The sequence below is a fragment of the Gorilla gorilla genome, chromosome 6 (genome assembly GCF_029281585.2).
Source record: "Gorilla gorilla gorilla isolate KB3781 chromosome 6, NHGRI_mGorGor1-v2.1_pri, whole genome shotgun sequence".
Lineage (NCBI taxonomy): Eukaryota > Metazoa > Chordata > Mammalia > Primates > Hominidae > Gorilla > Gorilla gorilla.
The window spans coordinates 168,978,834-169,001,630 of NC_073230.2; the positions used below are offsets into that span (position 1 = coordinate 168,978,834).

At 47.3% G+C, this 22,797-nt stretch overlaps 1 long non-coding RNA gene and 1 pseudogene across 1 annotated transcript; both read left to right on the plus strand.

Moving 5' to 3' along the window:
* The first annotated feature begins 8,461 nt into the window (after window positions 1–8,461).
* LOC129523542 (uncharacterized) lies at window positions 8,462–19,480 on the plus strand. Its single transcript, XR_010134828.1, has 5 exons — window positions 8,462–8,989; window positions 9,834–9,898; window positions 16,408–16,598; window positions 18,663–18,720; window positions 19,252–19,480. It is a non-coding gene; the product is annotated as an uncharacterized lncRNA (long non-coding RNA).
* A 1,125-nt stretch (window positions 19,481–20,605) lies between these two features.
* LOC129523824 (putative uncharacterized protein FLJ44672) lies at window positions 20,606–21,781 on the plus strand (annotated as a pseudogene).
* Window positions 21,782–22,797: the final 1,016 nt, after the last annotated feature.

The window sequence follows — 22,797 nt, forward strand, 5'->3', positions numbered from 1 at the left end:
CAGGCTGGTCTTGAACTCCTGACCTCATGATCTACCTGCCTCGGCCTCCCAAACTGCTGGGATTACAGGTGTGAGCCACTGTGCCCAGCCTGTCTTTTCTCTTCACACCCGCAGTTCATGATGAAATATTAAATATGTACTAGTGGATATTACTTTGTTGAATATTGTCTAGTGAATATTAAGTATTTATTCTCACCTTTCAGACATGAACTTATGAATTCAACAGGTGAAGATTTACAACTTGATAAATCAGCTTTGTGAGGTACGTCTTCAGTCTTAAGTCAGATTAGAAGATTATGTGAGGTAATTAACACTTAACATTGATTTAATGGTAGCTTCCACATGAAATAGTATGCCTCTAAGTATTAATTATGTCCTAGGACAGGAGAATTCATGTTGTCAAAATTCTCATACTCTCTAGAACAATAAACATTTTCTTTTTATTAGTAAATATTGCATTTATGGGTAGACAAAACTGAACGAACAACATTTGTTCTACTTTTGAGATGCAAGATTCATCTGGCATAATGCATTGAACAGGTTATTATTGAAGTCTACACCAGTCAACTGAATAAGCATTCATCAAATGTCCATGATATGCAGGACATAAGTTTTCTTTTAGAGTATGGAACCATGCATATTATCTTTTAATTAGATGATTTAGTTAGATATGTTTTTAAAGAACTAGAAATATAATTGATTTTCTTGTTTTGGCTCTGGAGTGGAGTGGAGACGAAACAGAATGGATTCACACAGTTTAGATTTACTAAAATGGAAGGATTGCAGCAGGATCATATCCCTAGTCTCCCCATAGCAAATGTCACCTGCTAGCTGTTTTTTTTTTTTTTTTTGGAGGTTGAAGTTTTGTTCTGTCGCCCACGCTGGAGTGCAGTCGTATGATCTCAGCTCATGGCAAGCTCACCTCCTGGGTTCAAGCAATTCTCCCTGCCTCAGCCTCCTAAGTAGCTGGGATTACAGGCCTCTGCCACCACGCCTGCCTAATTTTTGTATTTGTAGTAGAGTTGGGGTTTCACCATGTTGGCTAGGCTGGCCTTGAACTCCTGACTTCAGGAGATTCACCCGCCTCAGCCTCCCAAAGTGCTTGGGATTATGGGTGTGTCACTGCACTTGGATTTAATGGGATATTTCACTACAGACTTTGGTAAACAGAATATTAGCATTTTTGGTGTTCTTTTTATTTTACTCATACTATTTTTCTTTGGACTCAATCATAATAACAGAATTAAAGATCAAAGTGTAAAAGTTAAAGACCAGTACAGATTCAATAATTATTCTTTTCTACATACTGTGTTTAAATGATATCCCTTTTTCTTTTTGTTCTTATAGCTCGAGCTGTAAAAGCCAAAGGTCTGGTGATGATCCCATACCATTTTTTCCAGTCTCATGTTGAAGATTTTTATGTAGAAGGCCTTCCCAAAGGAGTTTTTTTTTTGAGATGGAGTTTTCACTCTTATCGCCCAGGCTGGGGTGCAATGGCACAACCTTGCTGGTCACTGCAACCTCTGCCTCCTGGGTTCAAGAAATTCTCCTGCCTTAGCCTCCCAAGTCGCTGGGATTACACGTGCCCACCACCACACCAGGCTAATTTTTGTATTTTTAGTGGAGATGGGGTTTCACCATGTTGGCCGGGCCAGTCTCGAACTCCTGACGTCAAGTGATCTTCCCGCCTCGACTCCTGACATCAAGTGATCTTCCCGCCTCGGCCTCCCATAGTGCTGAGATTACAGACGTGAACCCATGCCTGGCCAGGAATTTTGTTTTTTAGGAAGGCTTTCTACTAATGGAATTCCTGGCCTTGAGAGGATGTTACTTTCGAAGGAAAGGATTTTTTTGTTATTAAAAGGTAAGATTCCTGGATTCTTATTGGACTGTTATCTCTGTTATGAGTAATCCATCTTTAGTCATTCACCACTAGGGTTGTATTTAATTAAGTCTGAGTTATTTTATGGTGGTTTTGTTTTGTTTTGTTTTGTTTTTACCGAATTTTGTTCTCATTGCCGTGGCTTGAGGGCAATGACGTGATCTCAGGTCACTACATTCTCTGCCTTCCAGGTTCAAGCAATTCTCCTGCCTCAGCCTCGTTAGTAGCTGGATTTACAGGCATGCGCCACCGTGCCTGGCTAATTTTTTGTATTTTTAGTAGAGATGGTGTTTCACCATGTTGACCAGGCTGGTCTAGAACTCCTGACCTTGGGTGATCCACCCGCCTCGGCCTCCCAAAGTGCTGGGATTACAGGCATGAGTGACTGCGCCCAGCCTGGGCCTGCTTCTTTCTCTTTTTCTTTTTTTTTCATTAGCAGCTTAAAATTGGTGCCTTATTCAGACACAAGCAAAAGGACATTAGCCCAGCTTTGGAAATAGGTGAGAGCCCATCTATGATTTTCCTAGTTTCTCCTCCCCCTTTGCTTTTTGCTCTCTTGTTAGTATATTAATTGTTTTCACTCTCTGAATCTTTTTTCCCCATTTCTTTGGCAGACATTTTTACTTGTCTTGGAAGAGTAGGTGAAGAGCTGTTTTTAGGACTCTTTGAAAGGGTACAGTATGGGTGACAGTCTTGGCTAATGGTAACATCCAGGGAGCTGGGGTCAGCATGAGCTGGAATCAGTTCAAATTAGCAAAGCACTGGCACTCAGTGGCAGGAATACAAGTGACTGCAAAGTGTTAAACACATCTGGAAAGGGATACTGACATCATCCTCAGAATCTGTGGGGAGTTCACATAGCCAGTTAAGACCCATTCCTCTTTGACCCTATAAAGATTCTTTAAAGAATAATACCCTTAGTGGTTTTCTAGCCAGCTTGCCTGCTCATTTATCTTTGAGGACGACATGCCTTGTGGAGCTCCACAGGCCCCAGAGGGGTATGGATTCTGCATTTAAAAGTGCTGAAGCTGAGAAACTGGGTCTTGGTGGACCCCGAGAGTTCTGTTTCTCCTCTACTCATTGTTCCTTTTTTTTCCCAACAGCTGGCATTGCTGTTTAAATGGGTTGTTCTTTGCTGTTTTAAGTTGTTTCATAGTGGTGTGTCAGGATTTGGGTTTTCTTAATACTTTCCAAGCTGGTGACTTGAGTGGTGGTTAGGGAGGAAATGTTTTAGGGCTGTTCTGGAGCTATTGAGGTCAGGTGTCTAGATACTCCCAGCTTGTCTGTTGAGGAGAATGCTGTTCTCATTGTGCTGCCTTTGGTGGTGCTGTGTGTGGCTCTTTAGATGTGGGTGGAGGTGAGCTGGGGGAGTTAATGAGATCTTTTTTAGGTGCTTTTGATAAAGTAGCCTGCACTACAGGATTCACTGTGACTTTTTTCCTTAACCTATGCATTTCTCTCTGCTAGCTTTTGCTGTCTTTCTCATGCCTTTGATTTTCCCAGCTCCTCTTAGTTGAATTAACCTAAGTGCTCTGCTATGGTTTAAATGTGTCCCCCAAAGTTTATGTGCTGGAAACTCAATCCTCAATGCAACAGTTGGGATGTGGGGCCTAATAAAATAGCCTTCATGAATGAGTTAATGTTGTTATTGTGGTAATAGATTAGTAATCACAGAGTGGGCTTATTATAAAACAGAGTTCAGCCCCTTTTGCCCTCTTGCTTTCTTGCACTCTCTTTTCCTTCTGCCTTCTGTAGTGGGATGATGCAGCAAGAAGACCCTTACCAGATGCAGGCCCCTCAACCTTGGACTTCCTAACATCCAGAACTGTTAAGAAATAAAATTTATTCCTTTCCTTTCCTTTTCTTCCTCCTTTCCCTTCTCTTCCCTTTTCTTCCCTTCCCCTCCCTCCCTCTCTCTCTCCCTCCCTCCCTCCCTCCTTCCCTCCCTTCCTCCTTCCCTCTTTCTCTCTTTCCCTTCCTTCCTTTCCTTCTTTCCCTTCCTTCCTTTCCTTCCCTCTTTCCCTTTTTCCCTCCTTCCCTCCTTCCTTCCTTTTTTCTTTCCTTCCTTTTTTCCTTTTTATAAATTATGCAGTCTGTGGTATTCTTTTATAGAAGCATGAAATGGACAAAGACTCCATTTTCAAGAGCAAGCACTTTTGTAGTTTCTGAGCGAATTATGACTGCAGAGGAAGTTTTATAGGTAGCCTCAGATCCACTACCTAGGAAGCATGCTACCAAGCAGACCTAGGATCTAGGATTTGATCAAGTGCTGGGCAACATGATACCTCTGCAATTTAGCACTTCCCTATATACCTCCAGTTGGCTCAGCCCATTAGGGCTAAAACTACCCCTCATATCCTAGTGTCTCTTGTAGGCAGAAGCCTTGCCTAAACCCTAAGCTGCTTGGCTCACATTCTGTCTTGTGGTTTTTTTGTAGGGGGTTCAAATATACACAAAAGAAATATGTTGAACCTCCATGCACCCAACCCGCAGATTAAGCAGTTACCTCCATTTTCCAGATTTGTTTCGTCTGCTTCAATCTCCCTAAAAATTTATGTTTGTATAGGAAAGACTGAATAAATAGCTAATTCTCCACCCTACCTCTCATCTTAAGTCACTTTTCAGAGTAGTAAGTTAGTGACCTAGTAACCTTCCCTCTAGTGACCAGTAGTTTGTTTTTGTGAATACCATTATGAACTCATAGATTATTGTTTGCATTTGATGTATTTCAGGCCATTGCAGTCTTTATTGTTTTGGATGCTTACGTTGTCTCATCTAGGTTAATAATTATCTCTTCAAGCTGACTTTCATGTCTTTTTGACGTGATCCTGTTGGACTTTGATGGCTTCCTTGCTTTCTGGCAAAAAAGATGTTCCAGGATCAATATACTGCACCATACATGGAGTCAGCCATTTCTCTAGGGAACCTTGATTCCTTTTAGTAGAGAACACAGTTTGAGGTCTTGGACTGAATGACTTTTGTGACCCTCCTCTCCTGAGACTACAGCCTGCATCCCTGCATATAGCCCATTTGGAGCTCTTGCTGGGCACCAACAGATCTCCTAAAAATGCTATGTAGTTCTGCCTCACTCTTACAAAGATTCATCTCTTGAGAGTTTTGTGCTCTACCCCCAGATGTGGTCTTTCTGGTTCTGAAGCTTTTGCTTCAGTCACCCTGAATTTTGCCAGCCCTATGCATGCTATACCTTGGATTGCCAACTTGCCCTCACTGAAGCCAGTTTCTCTGGTTAGAATAGTTGCCCAAACCCATGCCTAATACTCTAGTAAACAAGGTTCTACCTAAGTTCATCAGCCTCCATAAGTTCTGGAATTACAGGCTGCCACCATGCCCGGCCTTCACCAACATTTGCCATTATCCGTTTTTTTTTCTTCCTTTATACCTTAAAGCAGTATAAGAACAAGTGTCTTCAATTATAGGAAACAGTATAATCCCAGGGCATTGGGAGGCTAAGACAGGAAGATGTCTAGATGCCAGGAGTTTTTTTTTTGTTGTTGTTGTTTTGTTTTTGTTATTGTTCTTGTTGTTTTTGACAGAGTCTTGCTCTGTCACCCAGGGTGGAGTGCAGTGATGGGGTCCACTGCAACGTCCACCTCCCAGGTTCAAGTGATTCTCCTGCCTCAGCCTCCCGAGTAGGTGAGACTACAGGTACACGCCACTACTGCCCAGCTAATTTTTGTATTTTTGATAGAGTCAGAGTTTCACCATGTTGGCCAGGCTGGTCTCGAACTCCAGACTTCAGGTGATTTGCCTGCCTTAGCTTCCCAAAGTGCTGGGATTACAAGCATGAGCCACCATGCCCAGCCTGATGCCAGGAGTTTTAGACTAGCCTGGGCAACATAGCAAGACCTTGTCTCTACAGAATATTTAAAAATTAGCCAAATGTGGTGGTGCCTGTGTATAGTCTCTCTCCCTCTCTCTCTTTTTTCTTTCTTTCTAACTTTTTGTGACATGGTCTGGCTCTGTCACCCAGGCTGAAGTGCAGTGGTGTGATCATGGCTCACTGCAGCCTGAAACTCCTGGGATCAAGTGATCAATCCTCCCACCTCATCCTACCAAGTAGTAGGGACCACAGGTGTATGCCACCCAGGTCTTGCTATGTTGTCCAGGCTGGTCTTGAGCTCCTGGCCTCAAGCAATCCTCTCACCTTGGCCCCCCACAGTGCAAGAATTACAGGTATGAGCCACCATGCCTGGCCCCTACCCTGCCTACTGAGAACCAAAAGAAGGACCCAAATTCTCCTTAGCTCAACTCGAGCCATTTCCTGATTGCTTCATCAGCAAGGAGCTGGTTATTGGGCTGTCCAGGCCTCCCAAGCAGCACAGAAATGAGGAAGGAGTTTTCCTGTTGCTCCACTCTGTAAGGAGTTGGAGGGTGATGTTTACTCGTTTGCAGAGAGAGATGCCTTGTAGGCACCTCAGGATGGAGAGGACCCTGATTCCAATGTCCTTTTTTTCTTCAGAAACAGGACCTTGCCCTGTCACTCAGGATGGAGTTCAGTGCTCCTATCATGGCTCATTATAGCCTCAAACTTCCAGGCTGAAGCAATCCTACCATGTCAGCCTTCCTGTAGCTGGGACTACAGGTAAGCATCGTGACACTCAGTGAATTTTGTTTTTATTTTGTTGTAGAGATGGGACCTCAGTATGTTGCCACGGCTGACCTTGAACTCCTGCACTCAAGGGATTTTCCTGCCCTGGCCTCCCAAAGTACTGGTATTACAGGCATGAGCCATTGTGCCCACCGTCTCTGGTTCTTAACCTTCTGCCTCCCTCTTCCAGTTTTAAAGAATGCTTGTAATTACATGGGCTCTCCTAGATACTCCAGGATAATCTTGTTTTAAGGTCAGCTGATGAGCAACATTTATTTTATCTGCACTCTTAATTCCCCCTTCCTATGTAATTGTGCTGTGTAACATAGGACATGAGCAATTGGTGGTGGTGGGGGTCATTACTTTGGCCACCACAGTAACTATTTTATGCCAGGTACTCAGCTAAGCACTGGTGAATTAAGCATGAATAACACACACTCCCTAATCTCCATCCATTCATGGGAGGAGCACTTCACCTGCCATGCTCCTGAGAATCTCGGTAGTCAAAGAAGTCTTCTATGAGGAGGTGATGCCAAAGCGGACAAGTGACAGAGGAGTCAAAGCTAGCTAGGAAGAGAGTAGAGGTTTAAGGGGAAGCATATTATAAGCAGAGGATATTACCCACTTCAGAGACTCCCAGAGGAGAAAGAGTGTGTGTTCAAGGGGCAGATGAGGCTCAGTTGGACTCCATAGCAGATGAAATGGAGAGGGGCAAGCAGTGAGGCTGCCTTGCAAGGCAGGGCAGAGCAGGGGCTGTTAAGGAGTTTGGACTTAATCCCTGAGGCAAGGAGAAGTGATGTAAATGGGGGAGTAACATGATGAGATTCATGGATTAGAGACATGGCTCAGGCTGCTATAGAGAAGGCACCAGGGAGAGCAGATGGCTCAATGGGTGTGCAGGAGACCTCTCCCTGAGTTTAGGGAGAGGTTTTTAAAACGGAAGAAGTTTGAGTAATTTAAATGATGATGGGAAGGAGCTAAAAGTGGGGGATAGGTTAAAGATACAGGAAAGTGGGAGGAAGAACCGACAAGTGAGGTTCCAGAGAGGGCAGGAGAAGAGGAGATTCCCATAGGGGGATTAACACTTTCTTTTCTTTTTTCTTTCTAAGACAGGGTCTCACTCTGTTGCCCAGGCTGGAGTGCAGTGGCACAATCTTGGCTCACTGTAGTGTAGACTTCCCAGGCTCAAGGGATTTCTCCCATCCCAGACTCCCAAGTAGCTGGAACTATGGGTGTGCACCACCACCACACCTGGCTAATGTCTCTTTTTTTTGGTAGACACAGAGTCTCACTATTTAGCACTGATTGGTCTCCAACTCTTGGCCTCAAGCAATCCTCCTGCCTAGGCTTCCCAAATTGCTGGGATTACAGGCATGAGCCACAATGCCTGGCCTCTGCTAGTTCTGTATTCTCTAGAGTTGTCTTTACTTTGTGCTAGTGTGTCCCTCATTGTGCTGATCCTCTGTAAAAATTAATCTTTTTTTTTTTTTTTTTTGAGATGGAATTTCACTCTTGCTGCCCAGGCTGGAGTGCAATGGCGCTATCTCGGCTCAGCGCAACCTCCACCTGCCGGGTTCAAGCGATTCTCCTGCCTCAGCCTCCCGAGTAGTTGGGATTACAGGCATGTGCCACCATGCCCAGCTAATTTTGTATTTTTAGTAGAGATGGGGTTTCTCTATGCTGGTCAGGCTGGTCTCGAACTCCTGACCTCAGGTGATCTGTCTGCCTTGGCCTCCCAAAGTGCTGGGATTACAGGCATGAGCCATTTTGCCTGGCCAAAATTAATACTTTTTATATTAAATTTACATATATATATATATATGTACGTTTTTTCTTTTTGATACCAGGTCTCACACTGTCACCCAGGCTGGAGTACAGTGGCACAACCTCTGCTCACTGCAGCCTCCACCTGCCAGGCTCAAGCAATTCTCCTGCCTCAGCCTCCCGAGTAGCTGGGATTACAGGTAAGTGCCACCACACCCAGCTGATTTTTGTGTTTTTTGTAGAGACGAGGTTTCGCCGTGTTTCCCAGACTGTTCTCAAACTCCTGAGCTCAAAGCAGTCCACCCACTTTGGCCTCCCAGAGTGCTGGGATTACAGGTGTGAGCCATCTTGCTCATTCTAGTTTAAACTTTTGAGTGGTTTGTGTCTCCTGATTGGACTCCTACAAATACAGAATTGATGCTAGGAAGGGTACCAGGAGATAGACGCACACAGATGGGATTTGGGAATAGGTTTGGTTATCCAAGGAGCAGTGCTGAGCTCCTTGCTAATGGGATATGGGATGCTGGTGATTTCCAGGAAGTGAGCTCACAATGACTCAAGCTGCCACATACTGTTGATTGTGAAATGCCAGTTGAAGCATATGTCCTGCGAGCTTAGGGGTGCTACAAGTTGACCACTGCAGCAGTAAAGATGACTCTGAAGAATGGCGTGGGATGGATCCTTTGAAATGCACTTGAGCAGCGGTCTCCAACCACAGGGCCACAGAGCTGGAGGTGAGCAGCAGGCGAGTGAAGGGAAACTTCATCTGTATTTCTAGCCCCTCCCATCGCTTGCATGACCACCTGAGCTCCATGTCCTGTCAGATCAGCAGCAGCATTAGATTCTCATAGAAGCACAAACTCTGTTGTGAAGTGTGCATGTGAGGGATCTAGGTTGTGTACTCCTTATGAGAATCTAATGCCTGATATTCTGTTACTGTCTCCCATCACCCCAGATGGACAGTCTAGTTGCAGGAAAACAAGCTCAGAGATCCCACTGAGTCTACGTTATAGTGAGTTGTAGGATCATTTCATTATATATTACTATGTAGTAATAATAGAAATAAAGTGCACAATATATGTAATGCACTTGAATCATCCTGAAATTATTCCCTCACTCCCAGTCTGTGGAAAAATTGTCTTCCACACATTCACTCTGTTTTTTGGTAGAGGCAGGGTCTTAATATATTGCCCAGGCTGATCTCAAGCTCCTGGCCTCAAGTAATATACCTCTCTCAGCCTCCCAAAGTGCTGAGATTACAGGCATAAGCCACCACCTTCAACCAAGACTTTCTTAAACCAAATAAAAATTAAGTGAGATTGCTTGAGCCCAGGTGGTCAAGGCTGCAGTGAGCCTGATTGCACCACTGCACTCCAGCCTAGGTGACAGAATGAGACTGTCTCAAAAAATAAAATAAAATACAAATTAACCCTTTATGACATTCCCAGTAAATTCCTAAGTGTTCCCCACAAGTCTTTGAATTCTGTTTAACTTTCACATAACATTTAAGACATTTAAGAACTTATGTCTGTCTGTGTCATCCCTTTATGTCAAAAGATGTCTTTTTGTCACTTCCAGCTGGATCTACCATGAAGGACTTCTGAATCCAGGAAGAGAGACTGACTGGGCAACATGTTATTCAGGTACAAAAAGATTTGGACTGTAACTTAAAAATGATCAAATAATAGTGCATGCATCAAGTGCAATGGGAAGCTCTTCTGGAGAGTGAGAGAAGCTTCCAGTTAAGGTGACATTGAAGCCAAGTCCTGAAAGATGAGGAAGAGTTGTATGAGAGTGGGGAGGGAAGGGGGAGGTGGAGGGATGGGGAATGGGCCGGGATGGGATAGCGCAAACTGCCCGGGAAGGGAAACCAGCACCGTACAGACCTGAACAACGAAGATGGCGTATTTTGTTCAGGGAATGGTGAATTAAGTGTGGCAGGAATGCTTTGTAGACACAGTAATTTGCTTGTATGGAACTTTGCCTGAGAGACCTCATTGCAGTTTCTGATTTTTTGATGTCTTCATCCATCACTGTCCTTGTCAAATAGTTTGGAACAGGTATAATGATCACAATAACCCCAAGCATAGTATTTCGTTAATTCTCACAGAATCACATGTAGGTGCCACAGTTATCTCCATTTTATGAATGGAGTGATGAAGCCTTAGGAATAATGAATGATTTGCGCAGGCTCACCTGGATATTAAGACTGAGTCAAATGTTGGGTCTGGTCTGACTTTAATGTTTGCTTTGTTCATGAGCACCACATATTGCCTCTCCTATGCAGTTAAGCAGGTAGGTGACAGAAAAGCCCATGTTTGTCTCTACTCACACACTTCTGACTGAATGTATGTATGGAGTTTCTACACCAAATTCTTCAGTGCTCTGGATATTAACTGGGTATCCCATGACTTTATTCTGACACTACCTGGAGTTAGCACAGACCCCACAAGTTAGGGGCTCAGTCCCACGAGGCCATCCTCACTTCAGATGCCAATGGCAAGTCCTAATTTGTCACCATACTTTTGACCAACCTGTTACCAATCGGGGGTTCCCATAACTGTCTTCTTGGGTTTAATAATTTGCTAGAACAGTTTACGGAACTCAGAAAAACAGTTTATTTTCTTTTTTTCTGAGAGAGAGGGTCTTATTTTGTTGCCCAGGCTGGTGTGCAATGGTGCAGTCATAGCTCATTGCAGCCTTGATTGTCTGGGCTCCAGTGGTTCTCCCACCTCAGGCTCCCTAGTAGCTGAGACTACATGCCTGCACCACCACATCTGGCTAGTTTCTTTTATTTTTTGTATAGATGGGGTCTTGTTGTGTTGGCCAGGCTGGCCACAAATTCCTGGTCTCAAGTGATCCTCCCACCTCAGCCTCTGAAAGTGCTGGGATTACAGATGTGAGCCACCACATCTGGCCAGTTCATTTCCTATTACTGGTTGATTGTTAAGGATACATCTCAGAAACAGTCAATGAAAGAGACGTTCATGCTGGATGCAGTGGCTCATGCCTGTAATCTCAGCACTTTGGGAGGCCAAGGTGGGAGGATCGCTTAAACTCAGGAGTTTGAGACCAGCCTGGGCAACATGGTGAAAACCTGTCTCTATAAAAAATTAAAAAATAATAATAATAACCGGTGTGGTGTTGTGCACCTAGAGTTCCAACTACTAGGGAAGCTGAGATGAGAGGATACCTTGAGCTGGGGACTGGGGAGGCTTAGGTTACAGTAAGCTGAGATTGTGCCACTGCACTCTAGCTTGGACAAAAGAGCCTGATCCTGTCTCAAAAAAAAGAAAGATACCCAGGGCAAGTTAAGTTCGGAGGGGCACAGAGCTCCCATGCCCTCTGTTGAACATGCGACCCTCCCAGCATCTCCTGTGTCCAGCAACCCTGAAAGCTCTGCAAACCCCGTTCAGGGTGTTTATGGAGGCTTTATTATGCAAGCATGATTGATAAAGTCTTTGGCTGTTGGTGATTAAGTCGGTCTCCAGCCCCTCTTCCTCCTGGAGTTCAGTGCATGAGGCTGAAAGTTCCAAGCCTCTTACCATGTGGTTGTGTGGTAATCAGCCCTCCTCTTGAAAAAATTTAGGAGCTTGCAGTCACCCAGTCATCTCAACAACATCCCCAAATGCATTCTTACCATGCTGGAGATCCCAAAGTTCTTAGAGGCTCTTGTGTTAGAAACCTAGGACCAAGACCAAATATTAAAACAAAAGGTGTTCCTGTCACATCTATCACTGAGGTCTTTGTAAGAGCTTTAGAAGCTCTGTGCCACGAGCCAGGGACAGAGATTAAATATATATTTCTTTTCTTTTTTTTGAGACAGAATCTCCTGTGTCATCCAGGCTGGAGTGCACTGATGTGATCATAGCTCACTATAGCTTTGGCCTCCTGAGATCAGGCAATCCTCCCATCTCAACCTCCCAAGTAGCTAGGACTACACATGCATGTCACCCATGCCCAGCTCATTTTTGTAGAGTCAGAGTTTTGCCATGGTGGCCAGGTTGGCCGTGTTGGCCAGATGGGGTCTTCTTTTGTTGCCCAGGCTGGCCACAAATTCCTGGGCTCAAGTGATCCTCCCACCTCGTCCTTGTAGAGATGAGATTGAGTTATGTTGTCCAGGCTGATCTCAAACTCCTGGGCTAAATCGATTGTCTCACCTCAGCCTCTCAAGGAGCTGGGACTACAGGCACATACCACCATGTCGGGCTAATATTTATTTTTATTTTTTTCTAGAGGGGGTGACCTCACTGTGTTTTTCGTGCTAGTTTCAAACTTCGGGCCTCAAGTGTTCCTCCTGCCTTGACCTCCCAAAGTGTTGGGATTCTGGGTGGGAGCCACCATGCCCAGCAATCAAAAGGGTCTTTATAAAAAAAAGAGAGTAGGAGACTCAGAATTGGAGCAGGAGATGTGGTGATGAAAGCAGAGGTAAGAGAGGGAGATTCGAAGATGCTTCACCTCTGGCTTTGAAGATGGAGTCAGGGGCCATGATCCAAGGAATGGGGGTGGCTTCTAGAAGCTGGAAAAGCCAAGGGAACATATTAGAGTCTCCAGAAGGAATGCAGCCCTGCTGACACCTTGACTTTAGCCTTAATAGACCTAGTTTGGGTTTCTGGCCCCTAGAACTGTAAGATGGTAGATTTGTGGTGCTTTAAGCCACTAAATGTAGGAAACTGCAAACTATGTTGCAGCAGCAAGAAGAAATGAACATGAAGCCAGGCATGATGGCTCATGCCGGTAATCCCAGCACTTTAGGAATTTAGGCAGGAGGATCACTTGAGGCCAGGAGTTCAAGACCAGTCTGGGCAACATAGTAAGACCTTGTCTCTACAAAAAATGAAAAAATTGGCCAGGCATGGTGGCTCACGCCTGTAATTCCAGCACTTTGGGAGGCCGAAGCGGGCAGATTACCTGAGGTCAGGAGTTCGACACCAGCCTGGCCAACATTGTGAAACCCCGGCTCTACTAAAAATACAAAAATTAGCTGGGCGTGGTGGCACACACCTGTAATCCCAGCTACTTGGAAGGCTGAGGCAGGAGAATCACTTGAATCTGGGAGGTGGAGGTTGCAGTGAGCCGGGATCGCACCGTTGCACTACAGCCTGGGCAAGAAGAGTGAAACTCTGTCTCAAAATAAAATAAAATAAAATAAAATACTAAAAAATTTAGCCAGGCATGGTGGCATGAACCTGGAGTCCCAGGTACTCGGGAGGCTGAGGTGGGAGGATCGCTTGAGCCTGGAAGTTTGAGGTTGCAGTGAGCTGTGATTTCGCCACTGCACTCCAGCCTTGGTGACAGTGAGATCTTGAAAAAAAGAAAGAAGAAAGTAAAGAAAGAAGAAATGAGCATGGTGGGCATGGGGACAGATGGCAATGTTAAATAGAATGGTCAGGGGTGGCCTCCTAAGTGAAAATTGAGTAAAGATTTGAAGGAGGGGAAGGAGGTGGCCAAGGTGCTGAGGGAAGAGGATTGTAGGCAGAAACAATAGAATAAACTGTCTGAGGTGTGTCTCTGGCTCTGGAAGGAGGCCCATGGAGCAGATGGAGAGAGGAAGAGAATTAGGGGAGGGAGCCAGGGAGTTGCTGGGTGGGGATCAGTACAGATCACATAAGCCCTGGGAGGTTATTGGTGGGGCTTTGGCTTTTACTCTGACTGAGATGGGAACTGCGGGAGGGTTCTGAGCAGAGAGGCGACATGATCTGTCTCCCGATTTAAAAGCATTCTCTGGCTGCTGAGTTGAGAAAGACTGTGGGAAGATGTGATAGGAGCATGGGGGCCAAGCTTTGGCAACATCCAGGCGGGAGATGATGGTGGTCCTGACCAGGGTCGTGGTGGTGTTGAGAGATGGTCAGAGGGGAGAAGTAGGGGAGGAGGCCAGGGAGTTGCTGGGTGGGGATCTTTAGTAGATGTCGAAGACAATCAACAGGATTTCCTGACAGACTGGATATGGGGTGTGAGAGAAGGCAGCGGTCAAGGTTGAGTTTGATTGTTACTGAAATTATTAAGTAATTTTAAAAAACACTACTGCCTTTCCCAATCCTACCAAGTACGGGATGCTAGATTAAAGAAATCTCTTCAGGCTCATTGCAATGGCTCATGCCTGTAGTCCCAGCTCTTTGGTAAACAGAGGTGCGAGTATCTTTTAAGGGCAGGTGTTCAAGACCAGCCTGGACAACACAGCAAGATCTGCTCTTTACAAAAATATTTTTCAAAATTAAATAAATGTAGCTAGGCATGGTGATGTGTACTTGTAGTTTCAGCTACTCAGGAGGCTGAAGTGGGCAGATCTCTTGAGGTCAGGAGTTTGAGGCCAGCTTGGGCAACATAGCAAGAACCCTCACTCTACAAAAAAATTAAAAAAATAAACAGGCATGGTGACACTCAACTGTACTACCAGCTACTGGGGAGCTGAGGCAGGAAGATGGCTTAAGCCCAGGAGGTCGAGGCTGCAGCGAGCTGTAAATGCACAGCTGCACTCCAGTCTGGGTGACAGAGCAGTACCTGTCTCACAATACAAATAAAAATACAAGTAAAATAATATCTCAAGTCAGAGCCTTTTGGCTCTGCAGCCCTTGAAACCCCTCAGCCATGCAGTGGGGTTTGCATCGCTGGGAATGAGGAGACCCCTGCCCGGTGTTGTTGCCTGGCTAATCAGTGTTTTTAAACATACATTAATCGGGGTGGGCACGGTGGCTCACACCTGTAATCCCAGCACTTAGGGAGACCCAGGCGGGTGGATCACCTGAGGTCAAGAGTTCAAGACCAGCCTTGCCAACATGGTGAAACTCCTTCTCTACAAAGAAAATACAATAATTAGCTGCACATGGTAGTGGACGCCTGTAATCCCAGCTACTTGGGAGGCTGAGGTAGGAGAATCACTTGAACCTGCAGGGCGGAGGTTGCAATGAGCTGAGATTGAGCCACTTCACTCCAGCCTGGGCAAGAGAACAAGACTTTGTCTCAAAGAAAAAAAAGTATTATATCAACATGTAATGGTTTTATTATTAATATGTAATGAATATTAAATATTTTTAAAATCTTATATCAACAGGTAATGGCTTTAATATGTGATGAATAATATTTAAAAATTTGGGTCTTATTTTCTAGTTTTAATATAATTATCTACAGAAAGAAATAGTCTCAGAGATCTTCAATAAAGTTAAAAAAGGTAAAGGGATGTTAGACCCCAAAAGACTGAGAATTTCTAGTTTACAAATATTCAGACTAAGCCACATACAGCTTGCTACTTGAACTACTTTTTTTCTTTGTTTTTTATTTTAGGAGATGGGGTCTCACCCTGTCACCCAGGCTTGAGTACAGTAGTGCTATCACAGCTCACTGCAGCCTTGAACTCCTGGGCTAAGGGTACTCCTACCTGAGCCTCCTGAGTAGCTAGGACTGTAGGTATACATGACGATACTTGGCTAATTTTTAAATTGTTTTGCAGACATGGGGTCTCACTTTGTTGGCCAGGCTGGTGTCAAACTAATGGCCTCAAGTGACCCTTCCACCCCTGCCTCCCATCCTAGAGGTATGTGCCACCACAAGGAGCACTTGTTCAATTTTCTAAAGAAAAAATTTCTAAAGTAAGGCTGTGGGATGATGGCAGGAAGATAAAAGAAAAACGAAGAATAAGTTAAAATGACTTATTCACACATATTCTTTTGACAGCAAGAAGAACTTTTAGTATATACATTCCTTACAAACAAACAAACGGCAGATAAACAATGTTGTATAGGAACTTCAACACACACTGTACAATATTCCCACTTTGCTGACATAAGTTATGGAAATTTCGTGGTTTCCTTGAGTGTCGCTACCAGTATTTTGCTTCTCTGATGATTTTTATCAACTTCCTCATCTGTTAACTTCTCTCCAAGGTATGTCATGTCACGACATACTGCCGTTGCACGAACACGGCCAGTGTCTTCCTATTAAACATGTAGAATGCTTTCCTAATTTCTCTTTTTACTCTCTGTCTTTGTGTTCTGCATTTTCCTTACTTTTGTTGTCAGAAACTCCAGAAAGTCAGTCGTACTAATTTATCACGATTTGTTTTATTTATTTATACTTTGCTTATATGGAATTTTGCCCAACAGACCTCATTACAATTTCTAACCTGTTTTATTTTGTTTTTTTTCCTCTGAGACAGGGTCTCACTCTGTTGTCCAAGGCTGGAGTGTAGTAGTGCTATCGCAGCTGACTGCAGCCTCAACCTTCCAGGCTGAAGCGATCCTCCCACCTCAACCTCCCACGTGGCTGAGACTACAGGTGCTTGCCACTATGCCCAACTAATATTTGGAATTTTCGTATACGTGGATTCCAGAGAGGTGACAGCGAAACGTGAGTAAGCATGGATTTTGGTATATGCAGAGATGGGGGCTGGAACTAATTCTGTATACTGAGGGACGGCGACTGTATATGTTTTTACAATTACGCTGTAGGATACATACTGTTGCGTAGCCTTGAAAATAATAATTTTTAATTGAGTGGAATAATAATAATAATATTGCTAAAAGTAGCAGCTGGCCAGGTGTGGTGGCTCACACTGGTAATCACAACACTTTGGGAGGCTGAGGCAGGAGGATGGCTTGAGGCCAAGAGTTTGCGATAGGCCTTGGAAACAAAGGGGGAGTCACCATCCCTACAGAAAAATACATGAATTAGCCTAGTGTGGTGGCATGTTCCTGTATTCCCACTACTTGGGAGGCTGAGGTGGGAGGATCACTTGAGCCCAGGGAGGCTGAGACTGCAATGAGTCATGATCAGGCCTCTGCACTGCAGCCTGGGTGACAGAGTGAGACCCTGTCTCAAAACAACAAAAAAGTAGCAGCTAACATCAACTGACCTTTTATACCAGGTGCCTATTGATATCATAGTTTAATTTCTTAGAACTGTTTCTTATTTCACTTACCAACTCTGTCTTCAGTTACTCCCAGATTTTTACTGTGTTTGTACAGATGACCTTTTGTTTAGATTGAATTGTCTCCCCAGAAGTAAGATTACTGTGAAACATGGTGAATGGACATTCTCATTACCCTTGATGTAAATTGACAGGGTTTTGGGTGCCTCCCAGCTATAATCTTAGCACTTTGGGAGGCTAAGAGAGGAGGATTGCTTGAGGCCAAGAGTTGGAGGAGGCAGTATGGCAGTATGGTGAGACCCTGTCTCCATTATTTTAAAAAATTGACAGGCTTTACCCCGGAAGGCTTATACACAATGTAAACACCCCTCATAGTATAAGAAAGTGCCCATTTCACTCCACCTTTGCCAGCACAAGGTATTATAATTTAGTAAGTCATTTTTTGTTTGATTATTTTAAATAGACAAAAGACCTCATGTTACTTTACTTGTCACATTTCAACATCTTTCCTCAGCTTATTAGCTCTATCTCTTTTCTGTCTGTAAACGGTTGTTGTTGTTTTGTTCTTTGAGACAGGGTCTTGCTCTGTCACCAGGCTGGACTGTAGTGGCATAATCATGCCTCGCTGCAGCCTTGACCTTCCAGGCTCAAACTTCAGCATTCCGAGTAGCTGGGACTACAAGTGTGCACCACCACTCCCAGCTAACTTTTTTCTTCTTTTGGATAGAGACAGGGTCTCACTGTTTTGTCCAGACCGGTCTCTAGCTCCTGGCCTTAAGCAATCCTCCTGCATTAGCTTCTCAAATTGCTCGAATTTCAGGAATGAGCCACCATGCCTGGCCTGGGCTAGTCCTGTATTCTCTAGAGTTCTCTTTACTTTGTGCTAGCCAATCTCTCATTATGCTGTTCACCTGTTATAATGAATAATTCTCCGTATTAAATTTTACCACTTTAAACTTTTGAGTGGTTTATGCTTCCTGATTGGACTCTGACTAATATGTTAGGAAGGGTCCCAGGAGATAAACCCACACAGATGGGATTTGGGCATAGGTTTGGTTTCCCAGGGGGCAGTGCTGAGCTCTTTGCCGGTGGGAAATGGGATGCTGGTGATTTCCAGGAAGTGACCTCACAATGACTCAAGCTACCACTTACTGTTGATTGTGACGAAATGCCAGCTGAGGCACATGCCTTGGGAGCTAAGTGGTTGCTGCCCTTGACCACTATGAAGACTGGTGTGGGAAGGGTCGCTTTGGATGCACTTGAGCAGGGGTCCCCAACCCCTGAGCCATGGAGCCGTAGGGAGCCACACAGCAGGAGGTGAGTGGTGTCGAGTGAGGGAGTGAGGGAAGCTTCGTCTGTATTTACAGCCACTCCCCTTTGCTCACATTCCCGCCTGAGCTCCACCTTCTCAGATGAGCAGCAGCATTAGATTCTCATAGGAGAACGCACCCTGTTGTGAACCGTGCATGTGAGGGATCTAGGTTGTGCTGTCCTTATGAGAATCTAATACCTATTGATCTGTCACTTTGTCCCATCACACTCAGGTGGGACCATCCAGTTTCAGGAAAACAAGCTTAACACGCCCACTGATTCTACATTATGGTGAGTTCTATAATTATTTTATTATATATTGGATATCTAATAAATATATATTTATTATATATATTAATATGTTAAATATATTAATATATTAAATATATTATTATCTATTGTAATAATGGAAATAAAGTGCCTAATAAATGTAAATGTGCTTAAATCTTTTGGCCCAGCTCCTACTTCCCGGCAGCCTCTCCAGGCCCAGAACTTTCTCCAGTCAGCCTCTACAGACCAAGCTCATGACTCACAATGGCCTATTTAGGCCCATACCCTACCTCACGGCAGTCTCCGCAGATGAGCCTACTGCCTCACAACAGTCTCCACAGGCACAGCTCCATCGTTACAATGGCCTCTTTAGACCCAGCTCCTGCCTCCCAGCCTTCTCTCCAGGCCCTGAGCTTTCTCAAGTCGACCTCACCAGGCCCAGCTCATGCTTCTTTGCAGCCTCTGCAGGCCCAGCTCCTGCATCTTGGCCCCTCCAGGCCCAGCCTCTGCCTCCCGTCGGCCTCTACAGTCCCAACATCTACCTCACAGCAGATTCTTCAGGCCCAGCATCTGCCTCACTGTGGACCCCCCAAGCCAAGCTCCCAACCTTTCAGCAGCTTCTACACACCCAGCTCCCGCCTGCCAGTGGCCTCTTCAGCCCCATGGGGCTCATTCCTCACCACAGCCTTTCCAGTCCCAGTTTTTCCCTTCCGGCGGCCTCTCTGGGCTGAGAACCTCCTCAAGTCGGCCTCTCCAGACCACTTGCACCCTCCAGGCGTCCTCTCCGGGCCAAGCTCCTCTTCCTGGCTGCGTCTCCAGGCCCAACTCCCGCCTGTCAACAACCTCTTTGGACTCAGTGCCTACCCATCTCCTGGCTGCCTTGGTTGGCCCACAGCTTCCTCAAGCCAAGCTCCCCAGGCCCAGGTCAGGCCTCACGGTGGCCTCTCCAGGATGAGCTCCTGCCCTCCGATGGCACCTGCAGGCCCCAAATGGTCTCCGGTCGGTGGGCTTCTCCACGCCAAGCTTGGGCCTCCCGGCGACCTCTGCAGGCCCAAGTTGTCCTGAAGTCGGCATCTCCCGGCCGTGCCTCCCAGCAAGTAAGCAAGCTCTTTTGGCTCAACTCCTGCCCAGCTCCCAACCGCCTTTGTAGGTCCCGAACTTTCTCCAGCCAAGTTCTTTGGGCCTAATTCCTGCCGCCCGGTGGCCTGTACGGGCCCAGCAATGGTTGGAGAGTGGCCTCTGCAGGTCCCACTCTTGCCTCCCAGGGGCCTCTCCAGGCCCAGCTCTTGCCCCCACGGCGGCCTCCCTGGGCCAAGTCCCTGCCTGCCTCCCAGCAGCCCGCGTGCGGCCCAGCTCCTCCCTCACGGTGGCCTGTTGATGCCCATGCCTCTGGTACCCTGCCCAGAGGCATGAGCCCCTGCCACACACTGGCTCCTCCCACGCTGAGAGAGGTCAGCATGAGCCCCTTGCCTCACACCGGCCCCTCCCAGGCTGACAGAGGTCAGCCTGAGCCCCTTGCCTCACACCGGCCCCTCCCACGCTGAGAGAGGTCAGCGTCACCCCCTTACCTCACACCGGCCCCTCCCACACTGACAGAGGTCAGCCTGAGCCCCTTGCCTCACACCGGCCCCTCCCAGGCTGACAGAGGTCAGCGGGAGCCCCTAGCCTCACACCGGCCCCTCCCACGCTGAGAGAGGTCAGCGTGGGCCCCTTGCCTCACACCGGCCCCTCCCACGCTGAGAGAGGTCAGCCTGAGCCCCTTGCCTCACACCGGCCCCTCCCACGCTGAGAGAGGTCGTCGTGACCCCCTGCCTCAACAGGCCACCGTGAGGGAGGAGCAGGGTCGCACGCAGGCTGCTGGGAGGCAGGCAGCGACTTGGGCCTGGGAGGTCATGGTGGGGCGAGAGATGGGTCTGGAGACACCCCTGGGAGGCAACAGCGGGGCCTACAGACTCTGTTCTCCAGCCGGAGCTGGGACTGTTCAGGTACTGGGAGGCGGGATGTGGGTCTGAAGAGCTTGGTTGCAGAAACTTCGGGGACTACAAACGCAGGCGGGAGCTGAGCCAAAAAAGCTTGTTTGCTGGGAGGCGGGAGATGCAACCAGGAGAAACAGCTGTGCCTGCAGAGGCCGCCATGTGGGAGGCGGAGGCCGGGCCTCCTCAAATCGGCCTCTCCAGACCCACTTGCAGCCTCCCGGCGTCCTCTCCGGGCCCAGCTCTTCCTCCCGGCTGTGTCTCCAGGCCTGACTCTGGCCTCCCAACAACGTCTTTGGACTCAGCTCCTGCCCAGCTCCCAGCGGCCCTGGTAGGCCCACCACTTCCCGAAGCCAAGCTCCCCAGGCCCAGCTCAGGCCTCACGGTGGCCTCTCCAGGCTCAGCTCCTGCCCTCCAATGGCAAGGTCAGTGGGCTCCTCTAGGCCCAGCTTGGGCCTCCCGGCGGGCTCTGCAGGCCCAAATCGTCCTGAAGTCGGCCTCTCCAGGCCCAGCTCTGGCCTCCCGGCGGCCTCTGCAGGCCCAAGTCGTCGTCAAGTCGGCCTGGAATTGGGCCCGGAAGAGCAGCAAGTCGGCCTCCCCGGGCCCAGCTCCGTCCTCTCGGCGGCCTCTCCAGGTGCAAAACTTCCTCGAGTCAGCCTCTCCAGGCCCAGCTCCTCCTGCCTCCCAGTGGCCTCTTTCAGCCCAGACCAGCTCATGGCTCTCGGCGGCCTTCCCAGGCCCCACTTTTGACTTTTGGTGGCCTCTTCAGGCCCAGAACTTGACCTCCAGTGGGCCTTTGCAGGCCCGGCCTCCTGCCTCTCGAAGGCCTGCACGGGCCTGGACTCACAGCGGACTCACAGCCGACTCTCCATGCCCAGCTAGCTCTCGCCTCATTGCGGCCTCCCGAGTCCAAAGCTCCTGCCTCTCGGCCGCTTCGGCAGGCCCAGCTCCCGCCTTCCAGTGGCCTCTTTAGGCCCAGCTCATTCCTCACAACGGCCTTCCCAGGCCCCGTTTTTCCCTTCTGGCAGCCTCTTGGCCTCTAATTTGTTTATCTTTTGTGTATAAATCCCAAAATATTGAATTTTGGAATATTTCCACCATTATGTAAATATTTTGGTAGGTGATTTATTTGAGGTGAGTTTCTGCACCAAGCCCGAATTTTTTATTTTATTTTCCTTATTATTTGGTGTTAAACAGGTTTAATGACGGTCATGGCAACTTTTTGGCACAATGAAAAATATCGCCCATGATCAACGTGTTCTGTTCTGGGGAAAGGGGCAAAGGCAGGGTTAATCACTTTCTTAAAAAGTATAGCTCAAGTTGGGAGTGCAGAGGGAATGGGGAGAAAACCCTCCCGCTGCCTGTGTCGAAGTGCAGGAGCCCCCACCCCCATACTCACCTGAGTCCAGCCCCTCTGGAGAAAGAAGGGGTGCATGAACTCCCCCTAGTCCACAGGCACCTCCCTGTGGCCCAAGGCCCTCTTCACACTCCATCTTGTAGCCCCTACAGGAGCTATTTTCCAAAAAGTGAAAAGCTCTGAAGGTCCCACAATTCATGGTATGTACACCTCCCTCACCAGGGGCTGCAAAGTGGCCTGGAGCTCCATACTGAGTAGAAGTCTTTGGGCCAGAGTCAGCATCTGGCTGACGGTCCGGATATCCTGGTTGGAGTGACCCTGGTGCTCCCTGCCAGGGCCTGGTGCCGCTTGCTGAAGATCATGACCGCCACTCATGGGCCACCGGATGTGGTCCTTGTCCCATTTGTCGGGGCTGCGTCCATCCTTCTCAGAAGATGAGTCCTGTTCCTTGCGCAGGGCACTGAGGGACTGGGCCTGACATCATCTGAGTGGTAGAGGCAACTGGGTGTCAGGAGACATGATGGAGAGGAGAGCATCATCATGGTCATTCTCTGTCTCACTGTTCAGCAGGGACTCCCCTGAGGGGCCCAGGGCTCCTCCTCCATGGTGGGAGGTGAGCTTTTACCAGGTTCCACCACCCCCATAGTGTGTGGGTTTGCGGGCCCTGGGCTTTCAGGGCAGGTGGCTCCAGGGGGCCGCCCAGGGTCAACACTCCCTGTCCCACCTGGTGGACGCTCATGAGCAACAGCTGCCAACTTGGCAGGTTGT